Source organism: Rutidosis leptorrhynchoides, chromosome 2, assembly GCF_046630445.1.
Source record: "Rutidosis leptorrhynchoides isolate AG116_Rl617_1_P2 chromosome 2, CSIRO_AGI_Rlap_v1, whole genome shotgun sequence".
In the NCBI taxonomy this organism is placed as follows: Eukaryota; Viridiplantae; Streptophyta; class Magnoliopsida; order Asterales; family Asteraceae; genus Rutidosis; species Rutidosis leptorrhynchoides.
Window position 1 is genome coordinate 273423930 of NC_092334.1, and position 17916 is coordinate 273441845.

Sequence of the window (17916 nt, forward strand, 5' to 3'; positions counted from 1 at the left end):
TGCCATGTCAGCGCCAAGCCCAAGTCGGTTATGGATATTTCGTATAATTGAATCAACCAGCATCTGACACGTCTATCAGAAAATTACAGAAGATCTATGCTTATAAATAGACCTCATGGGTCACCACATTACAGAGTTCATTCACTTGTGGCAGAGAACACATTTTATCTCTCACACAGTACTTTCTCACTCTAGGACTTCACCGCTTAGCAACAACACGCTAGACGGACCACTTTACAGTTTGGTCCCGGAAGATTAATAAGGCCACCGCACGAAGAACTCGTCCGTGATCCGGGTCTGCAGGGATTTATCCCGAGGAAAAACATCAATCGGCAACATATCCCACCACGCTGAGTAGTTCTAGTTTTGTAATGGTATATATTAGCCGCTAGCTGGAAACAGTACCAACATATGGCGCCATCCGCTTCAAAGAACATCAAAAACACTAAGAATGCAAAGACAAATGACATGTCTTCAACACGGATCCCACTAGAACCAATCAATGAACCCCTCGTTGAGAACATACTGTAAAGACTCGTCCCAATCCATCTGGACGAATACAATAACATATGATTACATCGCGAGGTATTTGACCTCTATATGATACATTTTATAAACATTGCATTCGTTTTTAAAAGACAACATTTCATTACATCGAAAATTGATAGGTGTAACATCCCGCGTTTTTCCGTTAAATTTATTTTAACACCGTCTTTTTTTTTAAATAATATCTTTCGTCATTTAATTTGGCATCTTTCGTTAACTAATGTTCATAATATCCTCGTTATTTAATTATAACGTCACCCGTTTACTCGAGCGTTTTAAATATTCGTTTGGTTAAATTACGCACCCGGCTTAAAATTGAGGGACCATTTTTACCAAATGGCCAAACTACTCACTAGTAGTTGACTAAGTCAACTACTTCTCCACCATCCTCCACATTTAATTTCTTTTTCTTTCTTCTTTTCTCTCAACCAAAAACTCCCATCCTAAATTCTTCATCATCTTCAATCATCATCCAAATTCAAGCAAGGAATCAAACATCAAAACAAATTGTACTTTTGGAATCCTCGTTTCATCCTCTTCGATTTGATACTAGTCTCATGGCATGGGGTAAGAATTTCTCATGAAACCCTAACTTGTTAAATTCGTTTTTAGACTTGTCAAGTGGTTAATTAGTGTCTATGGCTAGTAGGGATGTCGTGTATGTAATTTGTATGCTCGTTCTTCGTGTTTTGAAAATATGACATGAACACCCAAATGGGTCTAGCTTAATCTTGAGTTTTGGTTGCTCAAATGATGTTATAAGATAAAGTGTATGTGTTAAAAGTGTTAGTTACTTCATTAGCTTCGTTTTGATATGTTGGATGATGAAAAACTAGCTCAATAACATGAAATGTGTTTTTGGTGAATCGATTATCGTTTTGGTAGGAACTTGATGCGGTTGAATGCTAGTTGAGACACTTGTTTGAATGTATGCTAGTTAACTAGTTAAATTGTATGCGTAAATAGCTTCGAAATGGTGTGATGTATGCTAGCGTTTGATTAGTGAATCATAAGTCTCATTTGTGTCGAAATTGATTTTGAAACGATAACGTGGCTAGTGATTTTGACGTAGTAAATGTTTATTGAAACTTGGAATATGCGTCTAGTTGCAATGTATGCGTTATTACCTTCAAAACGGCATATCATTTGTATGTTAAAAGTTCCCGAATCATAAAATGCGTTTTAGAACTTGAAACTTTGATTATGAACGTTTAATGCGGTTTTTGGTTGTTGTTAGTGATGAATTACTTGATGAAATGTGCTTAGTTGTTTTCCTTGTCAAATTACCTTTCTAATGATATAGGTTATGCGTTTTAAGTGTTTTCGGTGCATGAAATGTGTTATATTGTATTTTGGTTCGTGACTTGGACCATTTTTTCTGCAAACTGCATGATTCCCAGGTATTGCGCGCCGCGCATTTACCCGCGCGCCGCGCAGAATCAGAGATCCCAGATGTTTGCCTTCTTGGTTGAGTTCTGACCAGAAATTGCACTTGGGTGCGCGCCGCGCAACCCAGTGCGCGCCGCGCAAAAGCCCCAGGCCACTCTCTTTTGTTTTTAAATGTCACAAAAATGTTTCCCGCTTTACTATAACCCCGTTTACCATGAAACTTGACTATTATGCTCGTATATGACTTCTCATCATGAGAAAATTGTCGGACACCCGACCCGACCCCGTTGACCTTGACTTTGACCAAGTTTGACTTTTAGTCAAACTTAACCAAACAATTATACGATCGTTCTAACATGCTTAATTACTTGTATCGTGCATGAAACTTGACAAATTGATCCACGTGCTATATTAATCGAGTCGTAACGAGCCATAGGACTAATTGAACATCTTTGACCCTTCGTGACTATCGTTATTGATATAACCTATATGTTTAGGTCAAGACTAGCTTTGTCTTTGCACGCGTGTACTTGTCGAAGTACTTTATTAACTCTTGCACTCAAGGTGAGATCATAGTCCCACTTTTTACTCTTTTGAACTTACTTTTGGGATGAGAAAACATAAACGATTCTTTTGAACTAAGTGAACACAAGAACGGGAAAACAAACATTCTACATACGAGTTTAGAACGAAAATCCTCAATCCGATTATCATTAGTTACATCAGATGGTGTAAGCGAGAACTTATGTTATATGGCCATATGGGTTTGACAACCCTCATCTTTGACGGTTCGCTACCGTCTACGGGTGAAATATATTTTCGGGAAACAGTGTTTGTTCTAGCACTAATTACTGGTGTATTCAACGGACGGAATGTTAAGCTTTGATAATTGGGTGCTCGTGAATATTAACTTTAGAATGTATTACTATTATTTCAACTTTACAAATCTTGTGGTTCGGCTTACTTTACTTTTACTCACATACTTACTTAAACCTATGATTTCACCAACGTTTTCGTTGACAGATTTCTATGTTTTTCTCAGGTCTTGCACGATATGTGATACATGCTTCCGCTCACTATTTTGATACTTGCATTGGATGTCGAGTATACATGCATTACTTGGAGCGTCTTTTGACTTTACTTTAAACCGTGTCGCCTAGATTTCAAATGTACTTATAACCTTGTAACTTAACTTTTGGTTGAACAATTCTTGTAAACTTTGGAAACAATCTTTATTTTGAAATGAAGGCGACATATTTTGGTCAAACTTTGTCTTAAAGACTTATGACCATGCAATGGGACCTACGTAGACGACGCCGTCACTTGACGATTTGTCGGGGTCGCTACAAGTGGTATCAGAGCCTTGGTTGTAGGGATTTAGAGTTCATTCGTGTCCACCCAGAGTCATAGGGTACATAGGTGAATCTAGACTACAACCGGCATATAGACTGAAGTAGGAATTACTTGACTATTTGTGCATTTATACTCGAACTCTTCTATCATATCTAACTCGTATTCGATCTTGATCTTACGTTGATAAATTTTGTTGACGCGCCACCTTGACTTTATAAAGTAATGTTAAATGCACATGTAAATCAGGGTAATATAATTTCCGGGATTATATTACGGTGATTCACATGGACGTTCCGACATTATGACGTAAAGAATTTAAGGCGAGTCAAGGAAAAATTTCCTCTCTATCCTTATTCCATACTCCGGTTAGTATTGTTGAAAATACTAACCAACGATATTCTTGTGTCATGAAGGAACAATGGCTCACCAAGGTCAACACAATACTCCTCTCGAAACCCTAGAACAAGCTCTTCAACGAATGATAACCACCGCCGTGGGTACGGCCGTGGTCGATCACTTTTCTAACAACAACAATCATGGAACCGGTAATTCAAACGAAGGTTGCTCCTACAAGAACTTCATGAAGTACAACCCTCCCACTTTCGATGGAACCGGAGGACCGGTTACTCTCACCCGATGGTTTGAACAAACAGAATCCGTTTTTAACACAAGCGGTTGTCGAGACCAAGATAAGGTCAAGTTTTCCACCCTCACTCTTACCGGTATTGCTCTCTCATGGTGGAACACGTATGTACAAACGGTGGGTATTGATGAAGCCCACTCACTCTATTGGACCGAATTAAGAGAAAGAATGATCACCGAATATTTTCTGCGCGACGAGACTCGAAGGCTCGAACAGGGTCTAAGGAATTTAAAAACGGTCGGGAATGACCTCGAAGCTTATAATCAACGGTTTACCGAACTAGCCTCAATGTGTCCCAATCTCATGACTCCCGAATCCCTAAGAGTCGAACTTTACATGGATGGCCTCCCTAAGAGCATTCAACACGGGGTAATGACATCCCAACCCACTAACCTACAAGAGGCTTTAACAAAGGCCCACCAAACTTTAGAAACGGTGAATGAAATGGAAGCACCGGTACGAATGGTCGAGAACCACCCGGGTAACAACAAAAGAAAATGGGAAGCCCCCCAATCGAGCAACTACAACAACAACTTTTCCAAGGAACCTCTCACCCCCGTCGGCAAGAAAAGTTATGCCGGGACACGACCTTTTTGCAACAAATGCCACAAGCATCATTTTGGTGAATGTGGCAGGCTAATTTGCCATCGGTGCCAAGGTAGTGGTCATATTGCCAAGTATTGTGGAAGTACCGCCCCCGTCACTCAAAAGGGGCCCGACGCACCAAAGCCGAGTATTTGCTACAAATGTGGCCAATCGGGTCATTTTAGGAATGAATGCCCAAAGAATAAAGCAAAAACCAACACGCGCCGTTGAACTTACAACATCGACACCTAGGATGCCCGAGACGATGATGGACTAGTCACGGGTACGTTTCTTCACAACAAACCGTATATTTCATACTTATTCGATTCGAGTACCGTTAGACGTTTTATAACCAAGGATTTGACTCGTGCTCTTTATATTCCACCTCTTTCCCCCAGATACTACTTAGACGATTTAAGCGACCAACGGAAAAATATTGTGTGCCTATAAATATTATCGGAGGATATACGTTAAGAAATTGAACTCGACACCAATAGAACTAAGGAACTCAAAACCTATTCATTAAGGAGAAATTGTTGCCCTCCATTTATGTATAGATTATTGTGAACTAAGAAATTTTTGGTTGGAAACCGATACCCTCTCCCTCGCATCCATGACCTCATGATTATTTGCACGAATCCCGTATGTTCCAAATCGACCTCCGTTCCGGTTATCATCAATTGGGGGTTAAGTGAGACGATGTCTCCTAAGCCACTTTCCGAACTCGCAACGTTAGTTGTAAATCTCTCTTAGTACCGTTTGATTTATTTAGGGCTCGCCCGTATCCATAAACCTCTTGAACCGCGTATGCAAATTCATATAGACTAATTCGTTATCGTATTTATAGATGATATCTTGACCTATCCAAGTAAAGAAGGAAAACGAACAACATCACCATCTTAAGCTCGAACTTTTGAGAAAAGAGCAACTCTATACCAAAGTCTCTGAGTGAGAATTTCTGTTGAACGAAGTCCAATTTTCTAGACCATGATGTTTATGGTCAGGTCGTTACAATCAATCTCGAAATCAAGCCACATGTAATCAGGAAACTCTCCCAACTCAGACTTGTATTCGTAAAAATCTTAGATCTCACCGGTTGTTACCGAAGATTCATTTCTGACTTTTCTTGTGTTACACAACTTTAAACCTCTTCATGTCTGAGCCTTGAACGTGATTCTTCACACCAACCTTCCTAGCTAAATTCGTATAGCACTAGATGGAACTCAAACATGGAAATATTTCTACTTGAACGCCGAAAGGCATACTCTCTCGACTCAAAATCAACGTAACTAAAATTCGTTATTTTGCGCGAAGAATTCGAATACTAAATTGTGGATCCGATCAATCTTCTCGTCATCACGTACCACACTACATACCTCTGTTATTTCACCGTCACCGTCTGATATTACTGGAATTTAAGATAGCACACAATCCAACGATACTTCACTCTTCTTTGACTTAACGCCCTTGTGTTTCTGATAATCGGTCAACTATTATTCAACCCCGAACTATACAACTACGTGTACTACCTCGTTTCTCTTTCAGACTTCAACTTTTGACAACTAGAGGCACGTTATGGCAACCCCGAGATGTAAACTCATCCTATTATAAGTCCTCATTTCACTACTATCTTTACCGTTCGCATTTTCCGTTTAAAGAAACTCCTTGTAACATTTCTCCATGGATAGAGAAACTCCTCATATTACATAAGTATTCGCCACGAGGGTGAATAGTCCTAACGAACATTTTTCGAACCCTAACTAACTTGTTCAAACGTATATTAAGAGATTCTATTCCAACACGGTGCATCTTTGTCAATTATCACGTATCGAAATACTCGTTTCACTTCTAGTTTTGCAAGAAACCTTGGAGACCCGCTTAGACATGAGTACCGCGTACCACCCACAAACAGACGAACCGAACAAACGAACGATTTACGTCTTCGAAAGACATGTTCAAACTTGCATGGTCGCTTTTAGTAGATCCCTCTTACAACAGTAGTTACCACTCGTGTGTTCACACGCACCTTCCGAAACCCTATATGACCGCTAATGTCATACCCCTATTCGTTGGACCAAAGCATGTGGCAAACAAAACACCGAATCTTAACTCATCCAAGAAACAACAATTGAGATAATCCAAGTCCGAGAAGGGCTCGAGACGACCCGTAGTCGCCCAAAAGAGTCATACCAAACTTAGATGAAAACCTCACCAATCCCAGTGTGTAACCGCGTAATATTGAGAAACCGCACCTTGGAAAGGTGTAATCCTTTTTGGGAAATCGAGAAAGGCTATATCCGCAATATCGAACCTTTTGAAACCTTGGGGCGTATTGGAACCGCTTCCTATCGTTTAGAACTTCCGACTCAATTAAGTTTCCGTTTACCCTACATTTCGTGTAACAAACTTAGAAACGTGTCCTGCGGAACAGGAACGTGCAATCCTTCTAGATGCACCAACTATTGATGACAAACTCCTCCTCATAGGAAAAACCGGCTGAACTTGTGGATCGTAAAACCAAGCCCTAATACAACGTAACACCCCGACTATCCGGATTCGTGGAATGTCCAAGAAAGTACCTTCAATCATTCGTAGAGTTACTACACTAAGTCTCGAGTAAGAGACATCGACTATTACTTCCAACTAAATTTCGGGACGAAATTTCTTTTGAGGTGTGGATAATGTAACATCCCGCGTTTTTCCGTTAAATTTATTTTAACACCGTCTTTTTTTTTAAATAATATCTTTCGTCATTTAATTTGGCATCTTTCGTTAACTAATGTTCATAATATCCTCGTTATTTAATTATAACGTCACCCGTTTACTCGAGCGTTTTAAATATTCGTTTGGTTAAATTACGCACCCGGCTTAAAATTGAGGGACCATTTTTACCAAATGGCCAAACTACTCACTAGTAGTTGACTAAGTCAACTACTTCTCCACCATCCTCCACATTTAATTTCTTTTTCTTTCTTCTTTTCTCTCAACCAAAAACTCCCATCCTAAATTCTTCATCATCTTCAATCATCATCCAAATTCAAGCAAGGAATCAAACATCAAAACAAATTGTACTTTTGGAATCCTCGTTTCATCCTCTTCGATTTGATACTAGTCTCATGGCATGGGGTAAGAATTTCTCATGAAACCCTAACTTGTTAAATTCGTTTTTAGACTTGTCAAGTGGTTAATTAGTGTCTATGGCTCGTAGGGATGTCGTGTATGTAATTTGTATGCTCGTTCTTCGTGTTTTGAAAATATGACATGAACACCCAAATGGGTCTAGCTTAATCTTGAGTTTTGGTTGCTCAAATGATGTTATAAGATAAAGTGTATGTGTTAAAAGTGTTAGTTACTTCATTAGCTTCGTTTTGATATGTTGGATGATGAAAAACTAGCTCAATAACATGAAATGTGTTTTTGGTGAATCGATTATCGTTTTGGTAGGAACTTGATGCGGTTGAATGCTAGTTGAGACACTTGTTTGAATGTATGCTAGTTAACTAGTTAAATTGTATGCGTAAATAGCTTCGAAATGGTGTGATGTATGCTAGCGTTTGATTAGTGAATCATAAGTCTCATTTGTGTCGAAATTGATTTTGAAACGATAACGTGGCTAGTGATTTTGACGTAGTAAATGTTTATTGAAACTTGGAATATGCGTCTAGTTGCAATGTATGCGTTATTACCTTCAAAACGGCATATCATTTGTATGTTAAAAGTTCCCGAATCATAAAATGCGTTTTAGAACTTGAAACTTTGATTATGAACGTTTAATGCGGTTTTTGGTTGTTGTTAGTGATGAATTGCTTGATGAAATGTGCTTAGTTGTTTTCCTTGTCAAATTACCTTTCTAATGATATAGGTTATGCGTTTTAAGTGTTTTCGGTGCATGAAATGTGTTATATTGTATTTTGGTTCGTGACTTGGACCATTTTTTCTGCAAACTGCATGATTCCCAGGTATTGCGCGCCGCGCATTTACCCGCGCGCCGCGCAGAATCAGAGATCCCAGATGTTTGCCTTCTTGGTTGAGTTCTGACCAGAAATTGCACTTGGGTGCGCGCCGCGCAACCCAGTGCGCGCCGCGCAAAAGCCCCAGGCCACTCTCTTTTGTTTTTAAATGTCACAAAAATGTTTCTCGCTTTACTATAACCCCGTTTACCATGAAACTTGACTATTATGCTCGTATATGACTTCTCATCATGAGAAAATTGTCGGACACCCGACCCGACCCCGTTGACCTTGACTTTGACCAAGTTTGACTTTTAGTCAAACTTAACCAAACAATTATACGATCGTTCTAACATGCTTAATTACTTGTATCGTGCATGAAACTTGAAAAATTGATCCACGTGCTATATTAATCGAGTCGTAACGAGCCATAGGACTAATTGAACATCTTTGACCCTTCGTGACTATCGTTATTGATATAACCTATATGTTTAGGTCAAGACTAGCTTTGTCTTTGCACGCGTGTACTTGTCGAAGTACTTTATTAACTCTTGCACTCAAGGTGAGATCATAGTCCCACTTTTTACTCTTTTGAACTTACTTTTGGGATGAGAAAACATAAACGATTCTTTTGAACTAAGTGAACACAAGAACGGGAAAACAAACATTCTACATACGAGTTTAGAACGAAAATCCTCAATCCGATTATCATTAGTTACATCAGATGGTGTAAGCGAGAACTTATGTTATATGGCCATATGGGTTTGACAACCCTCATCTTTGACGGTTCGCTACCGTCTACGGGTGAAATATATTTTCGGGAAACAGTGTTTGTTCTAGCACTAATTACTGGGGTATTCAACGGACGGAATGTTAAGCTTTGATAATTGGGTGCTCGTGAATATTAACTTTAGAATGTATTACTATTATTTCAACTTTACAAATCTTGTGGTTCGGCTTACTTTACTTTTACTCACATACTTACTTAAACCTATGATTTCACCAACGTTTTCGTTGACAGATTTCTATGTTTTTCTCAGGTCTTGCACGATATGTGATACATGCTTCCGCTCACTATTTTGATACTTGCATTGGATGTCGAGTATACATGCATTACTTGGAGCGTCTTTTGACTTTACTTTAAACCGTGTCGCCTAGATTTCAAATGTACTTATAACCTTGTAACTTAACTTTTGGTTGAACAATTCTTGTAAACTTTGGAAACAATCTTTATTTTGAAATGAAGGCGACATATTTTGGTCAAACTTTGTCTTAAAGACTTATGACCATGCAATGGGACCTACGTAGACGACGCCGTCACTTGACGATTTGTCGGGGTCGCTACAATAGGCATGCATACCATTTCATAATATATCAAACTATCAATGACTTCTTATCGATCTTGAAGAACTTAATGACTCGAATGCAACGTCTTTTGAAATATGCCATGAATGACTCCAAGTAATATCTTTAAAATGGGCAAATGCACAGCGGAAGATTTCTTTCAAACCTGAGAATAAACATGCTTTCAAGTGTCAACCAAAAGGTTGGTGAGTTCATTAGTTTATCATAAACATTCATTTCCATCATTTTAATAGACCACAAGATTTTCATTTCTCATAAATATACGTCCCATGCATAGAGACAAAATTCATTCATATGGTGAACACCTGGTAACCGACCTTAACAATATGCATATAGAATATCCCCTATCATTCCGGGACTCCCTTCGGACATGATAAATTCGAAGTATTAAAGCATCCGGTACTTTGGATGGGGCTTGTTGGGCCCAATAGATCTATCTTTAGGATTCGCGTCAATTAGGGTGTCTGTTCCCTAATTCTTATATTACCAGACTAAAAAGGGGCATATTCGGTTTAATAATCCAGCCATAGAATGTAGTTTCAGTTACTTGTGTCTATTTCGTAAAACAGTTATAAAAGCAGCGCATGTATTCTCAGTCCCAAAAATATATATTGCAAAAGCATTTAAAAATGGAGCAAATGAAACTCACAATCCAATATTTTGTAGTAAAAATATTCATACGACGAACTGAACAATGCAGGGTTGGTCTCGGATTCACGAACCTATATCAAGTATATATATTAACACATATAATTAACACGTAATAATAATCAAACTAGTTTATATATATTACTTATTTAATTTAGTAATATATTTGTTATTTCAAAGGTTATATATATATATTTATTTTGTAAATTAATATTTATACATATAGTTATACATATATATCTATATAATTAGTATTATGTTGTTAAATCAAAATTTGTTATATGTAAATACTTATGTAAATAATATTATTATGTTGTAGTAATAATAATACTGTAATAATAATAATATTAATGATAATAATAATGATAATAAGAATAATGTAAATAAAATTATACTCCCTCCGTCCCATATTTATTGTCACCAGACAAAAAACACACAGTTTAAGAAAATCCCAATAACTTCATTTCTCCACCAATGAAATATCTTCTCTCTCCAGATCCACCAATGAAATATCTTCTTTCCTTTCCATTTATGGAAGTGGACAATTAATTTGGGACATCCCAAAATGGAATAGTGGACAATTATATAGGGACGAAGGGAGTATATAAAAATCATGTTAATGAAAATAATAATAATGATAGTAATAATAATAATTATCTTACCATAATAACACTAACTAATAATAATAATAATAATAACAATAACAATAATATTAATAATGGTAATAGTAATATTACCTCAAAGAAGTAACCCTAAAAAAAAATGCCCAAGTCCGGGTTTGAACCCGCGACGTCCCGCTAACCCAACGTATATCCAAACCATCCAAATTAACAACTCAAAGGTTTTGTTATCGATTATTGAGTAATGTGTAATATCATATCAATACTCCTTTCCACCTGGAATGAGTACATGACTACATCTCTCTTCCCATATTTACTGTAGTTTCTTCCCTCTAAACATTTTCATCTCTCCTAATTTTACACCCAATATTTGTGATGCCCCGTACAAAACCATCGTGTACGAATCATCAACAACAGGATCATTACAAGGTTAAGTACTATATGCGTTTTCAAAAGAGTTTGCATTCATAATAAAGTGATGTCTAAACCAACATCGAATGTTTTACAATCCAAAAGCATGCTTCACTAAGTAGAAGCAAATAATAAGTGTACGTGACCACAACGGTCGTTACAAGTCATAGTTCAAAAGTACTAATGTTTGAATGCAAAATAAAGTAGTTCATGCGATAACAACTCTAAGCAGCGGGTGTCTACAGCACGACTAGTACACAGCGGAAGCTAACCTCAAGCACCTGAGAAAAACATGCTTAAAAACATCAACACAAATGTTGGTGAGCTATAGTTTAAGTATAACAGTAAGTAAGGTAGGCCACGAGATTTCAGTGCTACAAAGAGCGTTCCAAAACAGTATGATAAAGTATATGTTAACCGTGGGCACTTGGTAACTAACTTAACGTTTATACCCCCTGAAAGTACACTTGGAAAATGTGTATGTCTACGAAGTATTAAACACTCGTTAAATGCTAGCGCGACTAGCCCGAGTGGGGATGTCAAACCCTATGGATCCATATCTAAGATTCGCGTTCACCGGTTCAAAAACTAATGACTAAACGTTACCGAGCTAAAGAGAATGTTTCTGCCGTTATATAACCCACACATATATAAGTTTAAGTACTCGTGCCTAGTATGTAAAACATAAAATCCGCATGTATTCTCAGTTCCCAAAATAAGTTAAAGTAAAAAGGGAATGCTATAACTCACAATGATAATGTAGTCGTAAAGTTGGTTCGGAAAATGTGTGCAAGTAATCGGTCCGAAAGTCCTCAACCTAAGTCAAATAGTACTAAGTCAGTAAATCGTCTTAATAGGTTTAAAATTATGTAAATAAGGTCTTAAGGGTCATCATCATTCATCATTTAACAAAAGGTGTAAAGTAGGTTTCGTTCATGAAAGTAGTTTAAAACAAAAGCTGACTTCGATCAGCCACCACGGCCTCTACCCTTACTGAAATAAGGTGAGACCAGTGGCCATGGCTCCGTATATGAGTCCTTTAAGTGTGGTAAAATTTACAGAAGCAAAATCATCTTCGTTTAAATGTGGTGACGGTTTAAGTGCGAGTAGGTCTGAAATTTCTGCACAACGTTAAAAGGACCTAGTGACGATCGGAGGGCCATAAATCCTAAACCGTAACTCGGATGAAGACGAGTCTTAAATGAAAAGTTATCTACTCGAAACGATCTATTTGAAAATCAAGGTCTCAGTATCGCAAGTCTACTGGTCTGTTACATAAACAGTAGGTCAGTAGGTTTTGGACAGAAACAGTAAGTTTAAGTGAGTTCCGGTGGTCTTGGTGCTTGATGTTCATCATGGTTCTCATCCTTGATGCATATAGCTTCAAGTGTACAACTCATTGATGTATCTACATCATCTTAGCCAAGTCTTGACCATCATAACCCTAGTGCAAGTCTAAGACATGAAGCACAACTCACTTAAGAGTTGCATGTAGTTTGATGAACCAAAGTTACATCAAAGTCTTAGGTTTGACGCTTACATGAACTATAATAGAAATATTGAACTCTAAACTTGAAAATAAAGTAACTAATCAAGATCTTAAGATGTAGAACATAGTTCTTAGTTAGATCTTGAAGATCCATGACTCAAAAGTCTAGATCAAGCATAAGTATACAAAGTTATATTTAAAGAAAACTTATTTGTGTGTTCTTGAACTTTCAAGGTTAACTTTTAGTTCAAGATTAATGAGATCAAGACTAACTTGTAGTACTTGACCATTTAAAATAATTACATGAAAGTAAAGTGCAAGAAGAAGTAAACTAAGTAAACAAGTAAATTATTCATGGTTGTTCATACTTTAAAGATTCAAACCAAAGTTTGATCTTTAGAAAGTAAACTTTAAAGTTTACTTCATGAACTTCAAGTATGAATTTAATCAACACATGAACTTGCAATCTTTTAAGAAAGTATATGTAGAATCATAACTAGTAAGTTATGTTCTTGAGTGTTCTTAATAAATACAAGAAATAAGAAGAATCAAACTAGAAAGTTTATTCTTGGAAACTAGTAAAGAACAACTAACAATTATATGTAACAAACTAACAACAACAAGTAGTCAAACTACAAGTAACAAAAGATGATGATGATTATGTGATGTAAGGTGGCAGTTTTCATGAAGAATCAAAGAGAGAAAAGAGCCTTGTTACTTACTAGTTTAGAGAGAAAAAAAGAGAGGAAAGTAGCAAGTATTGTGTGTGTATTTTTGAGAGAGGAATGCAAGTGAGATGTAATGAAAGAATGAAGTCAAAACTCCCCTAATACTCCCCTAAGGCCAACGGCCTGCAGCAGATTCCAAAGGGGGAGGGGATTAAACCACAAGATACTTGCAAGTAAAGCCTTAAAAGTGTGGTTAAAAGGGGTAGTCACATGGGGATTGTGTAGCAACTAGATTCCAAGTCTTTTAAACTAACTAGTTCCATTCAAACATGATACTTATATGTAAATATGGGCTAAATAGTCCAACTAAGAAGTAGGGTGGGCTTATAAGCCTTATTCATGAGTCCATTAACTAATAAAGCCCAAGTTCAATTAATTAACAAATAAAGTCTAACAAAAGCCCAAGTAATTAACCAACAACCTTAGTTAATTAAAATGATTAATAAAACTAATCATGAATGTAAATAATACTTGAAAATATTATTCGTGCAAGTTCCGGGTGTCACAAAGATGTTTCGGGCAATTAAAGTCAAGTTCGGGCAATCATGGCAACATGTAAATGTAATGACATACATTCGTTTTATCACACGTATTAATAATAATAATTATTAATAAATAAACGTTGGAAATTCCAGGGTCGTTACATTACCCACCTGTTAAAGAAAATTTGGTCCCGAAATTTAAGCTGAGGTAGATGGAGGAGTCGGGAAAAGGTGGGGATACTTCCGCATCATTTGATCCTCTCGCTCCCAAGTAAACTCAGGTCCTCGTTTGGCATTCCATCGCACTCGGACGATCGGAATCTTATTGAGTTTCAAAGTTTTGATCTCACGATCCATAATCTCAACTGGTTCTTCCACAAAGTGAAGTTTGTCATCAATCGTGAGTTCTTCCAGTGGTATGATAAGTTCAGGTGCAGCAAGATACTTTTTCAAGTTCGACACGTGGAAGGTAGGATGAACTGAGCTCAATTGTGCTGGTAGGTCCAAACGGTAAGCAACGGGTCCAACACGTTCCAAGATTTTAAAAGGACCAATGTATCGTGGGTTCAACTTTTCACGTTTTCCAAAACGGATCACACCTTTCCAAGGTGCAACCTTCAACATTACCCGATCACCAACGTTAAATTCAAAGTCCTTACGTTTAAGATCGGCATAACTCTTTTGGCGGTCACGAGTAGTCTTAAGTCTAGCTTGAATCTGAGCAATCTTCTCCGTGGTTTCGTAGACTACCTCGGGTCCGGTGATTTGCTTTTTGCCTACTTCGGCCCAACAAATAGGAGATCGGCACTTGTGGCCATACAATGCTTCAAAAGGTGCAGCATTAATGCTCGAGTGATAACTGTTGTTGTACGAGAATTCGGCTAGCGGCAAATGTCTTTCCCAGGCCTTTCCAAAATCAATGACACATGCACGCAACATGTCGTCCAGGGTCTGAATCGTGCGTTCACTTTTCCCGTCAGTCTGAGGATGATAAGCAGTACTCATGTCAAGACGAGTTCCCATGGCTTCTTGCAAAGAATGCCAAAATCTAGAGGCAAAACGGGGATCGCGATCGGAGATGATCGATAAAGGTACACCGTGTCAACCTCCTTGATGTATAGATGAGCAAGTCTTTCCATTGTATCAGTTTCCTTCATCGCTAGAAAGTGTGCAGATTTAGTAAGGCGGTCAACAATAACCCAAATAGTATCGTATCCACCCACCGTCTTTGGCAGCTTGGTGATGAAGTCCATTATTATCCTTTCCTACTTCCATTGTGGGATTTCCAGTTGTTGAAGTAAACCAGAAGGTCTCTGATGCTCGGCTTTAACCTTTGAGCAAGTCAAACACTTACCAACATAAGTCGCAACATCCTTCTTAAGATTCGGCCCCCAATACTGTTCTTTAAGGTCGTGGTACATTTTGCCCGCTCCAGGGTGAATCGAATATCTCAATTTGTGTGCTTCATCAAGTATAAGGTTCCGTAGATCTCCATAAAGAGGTACCTAAATTCTTCCGGCATAACATCGGAGTCCAGACTCCCTAACCTCGAATCGAGAGACGAATATGTTCAAATGTTCATGAGATATATTTTCCTCCTTGAGGGCCTCTTCTTGGGCTACTCGGATCTGACTGTTGAGGTTCGAATGAATGGTGATTATCAGAGCCCTAACACGAAGAGGTGTCATCCTCTCCTTTTGGCTTAAAGCGTCAGCTACCACATTGGCCTTACCAAGGTGATAACGGAGTTCACAATCGTAGTCGTTGAGCATCTCGATCCATCGACGCTGTCTCATATTCAGTTGCTTCTGATCAAAGATGTGCTGGAGACTCTTGTGATCGGTGAAGATAGTGCTCTTAGTTCCATACAAATAATGTCTCCACAATTTGAGCGCAAAGACAATGGCTCCAAGTTCGAGATCGTGAGTAGTGTAGTTCCTCTCGTGAATCTTCAATTGGCGGGAGGCATAGGCAATAACCTTTGATCGTTGCATCAGTACACAACTAAAACCACTCTTCGATGCATCACAATAAACAACAAAGTCGTCACTGCCTTCAGGAAGTGATAGGATAGGTGTGGTGGTTAACTTCTTCTTCAAAGTTTGGAATGCTGATTCGTGTGCGGGTTCCCAAATGAACTTCTTCCCTTTGTGAGTCAGCGCGGTCAAAGGACGCGCAATCAGAGAAAATCCTTCGATAAACCTTCGGTAATAACCGGCGAGACCTAGGAATTGGCGAATATGCATCGGAGTAGTGGGGGTCTCCCACTTGCTGATGGCTTTAATCTTGGAGGGATCAACTTTGATACCCTGGTCGCTCACAACATGACCCATAAATTGAACTTCCTTCAACCAAAATTCACACTTGGAGAATTTGGCGTAAAGTTGCTCTTGTCTCAAGAGTTCAAGTACTAGTCGGAGGTGTTGCTCATGCTCTTCTTCGCTCCTTGAGTAGATGAGGATATCATATATGAAGACAATAACAAACTTATCCAAGTACGGCTTGCAGACAAGATTCATGAGGTCCATAAACACGGCAGGTGCATTGGTCAAACCGAATGGCATCACGAGAAACTCATAATGACCATAACGAGTTCTGAACGCAGTTTTCATCACGTCACTTTCCTTCACCCTCAATTGGTGATAACCGGATTGCAAATCGATCTTTGAGTAGACACTCGATCCTTGTAGTTGATCAAAAAGATCGTCAATTCGTGGAAGAGGATACCGATTCTTGATAGTCGATTTGTTGAGTTCACGGTAGTCAATACACATATGGAAGGATCCATCCTTCTTCTTCACAAACAACACAGGTGCGCCCTAAGGCGAGAAACTTGGTTGGATAAATCCTCGATCAAGCAGTTCTTGTAGTTGACTCTGTAATTCTTGCATCTCGGAAGGTGCGAGTCTATAAGGTGCGCGAGCTACAGGTGCAGCTCCTGGCACTAAATCAATCTGAAACTCTACTGCTCTCTGCGGCGGTAATCCAGGCAATTCCTCTGGGAAGACATTGGAAAATTCGTTCACAATTCGAACGTCGTTCGCGCTCTTAACCTCAGTTTCTACCGCTTTCACATGTGCTAGGACAGCAAAACGTCCCTTCTTCATAATCTTTTGCGCTTTCACGCAACTAATGAGGTTCAACTTCGAGGTACATCTCTCTCCATAGATAACCAATGGTTCGCCATCTCCCTGTGGTATGCGAAGTGCTTTGTCTCCACAAATAATATCGGCCTTTATCTTGCTCAACTAATCCATACCGACGATCACGTCAAAGCTTCCCAGTTTGATGGGTATCAAATCAATTTCGAAATCTGCACCAGCTATGTTGATAATAGCTCCTTGACTAATGTGGTCAAACTTTTCAAGTTTTCCATTGGCGACCTCCACAAGCATACTCTCTTTTAACGGGACTAATGACCAATTAATCTTATCGCATAAATGTCTACATACATAACTTCTATCCGCACCAGTATCAAACAATACAGAAGCTAAAAGGTTGTTAATTTTGAATATACCTGTCACCAAGTCGGGATTTTCTCGGGCGTCCCTTGCATTAACGTTGAAAGCTCTAGCGCGGGGTGGTCCGCCGTCTTTTCGCTTGTTTGGGCACGCATTTCTGAAATGGCCCGTCTGCCCGCATTCATAACACTTCTTCGGTCCATTGGTGTTCGGCTTCCCATTTAAAGTGGTGACCTTGCAGTCTTT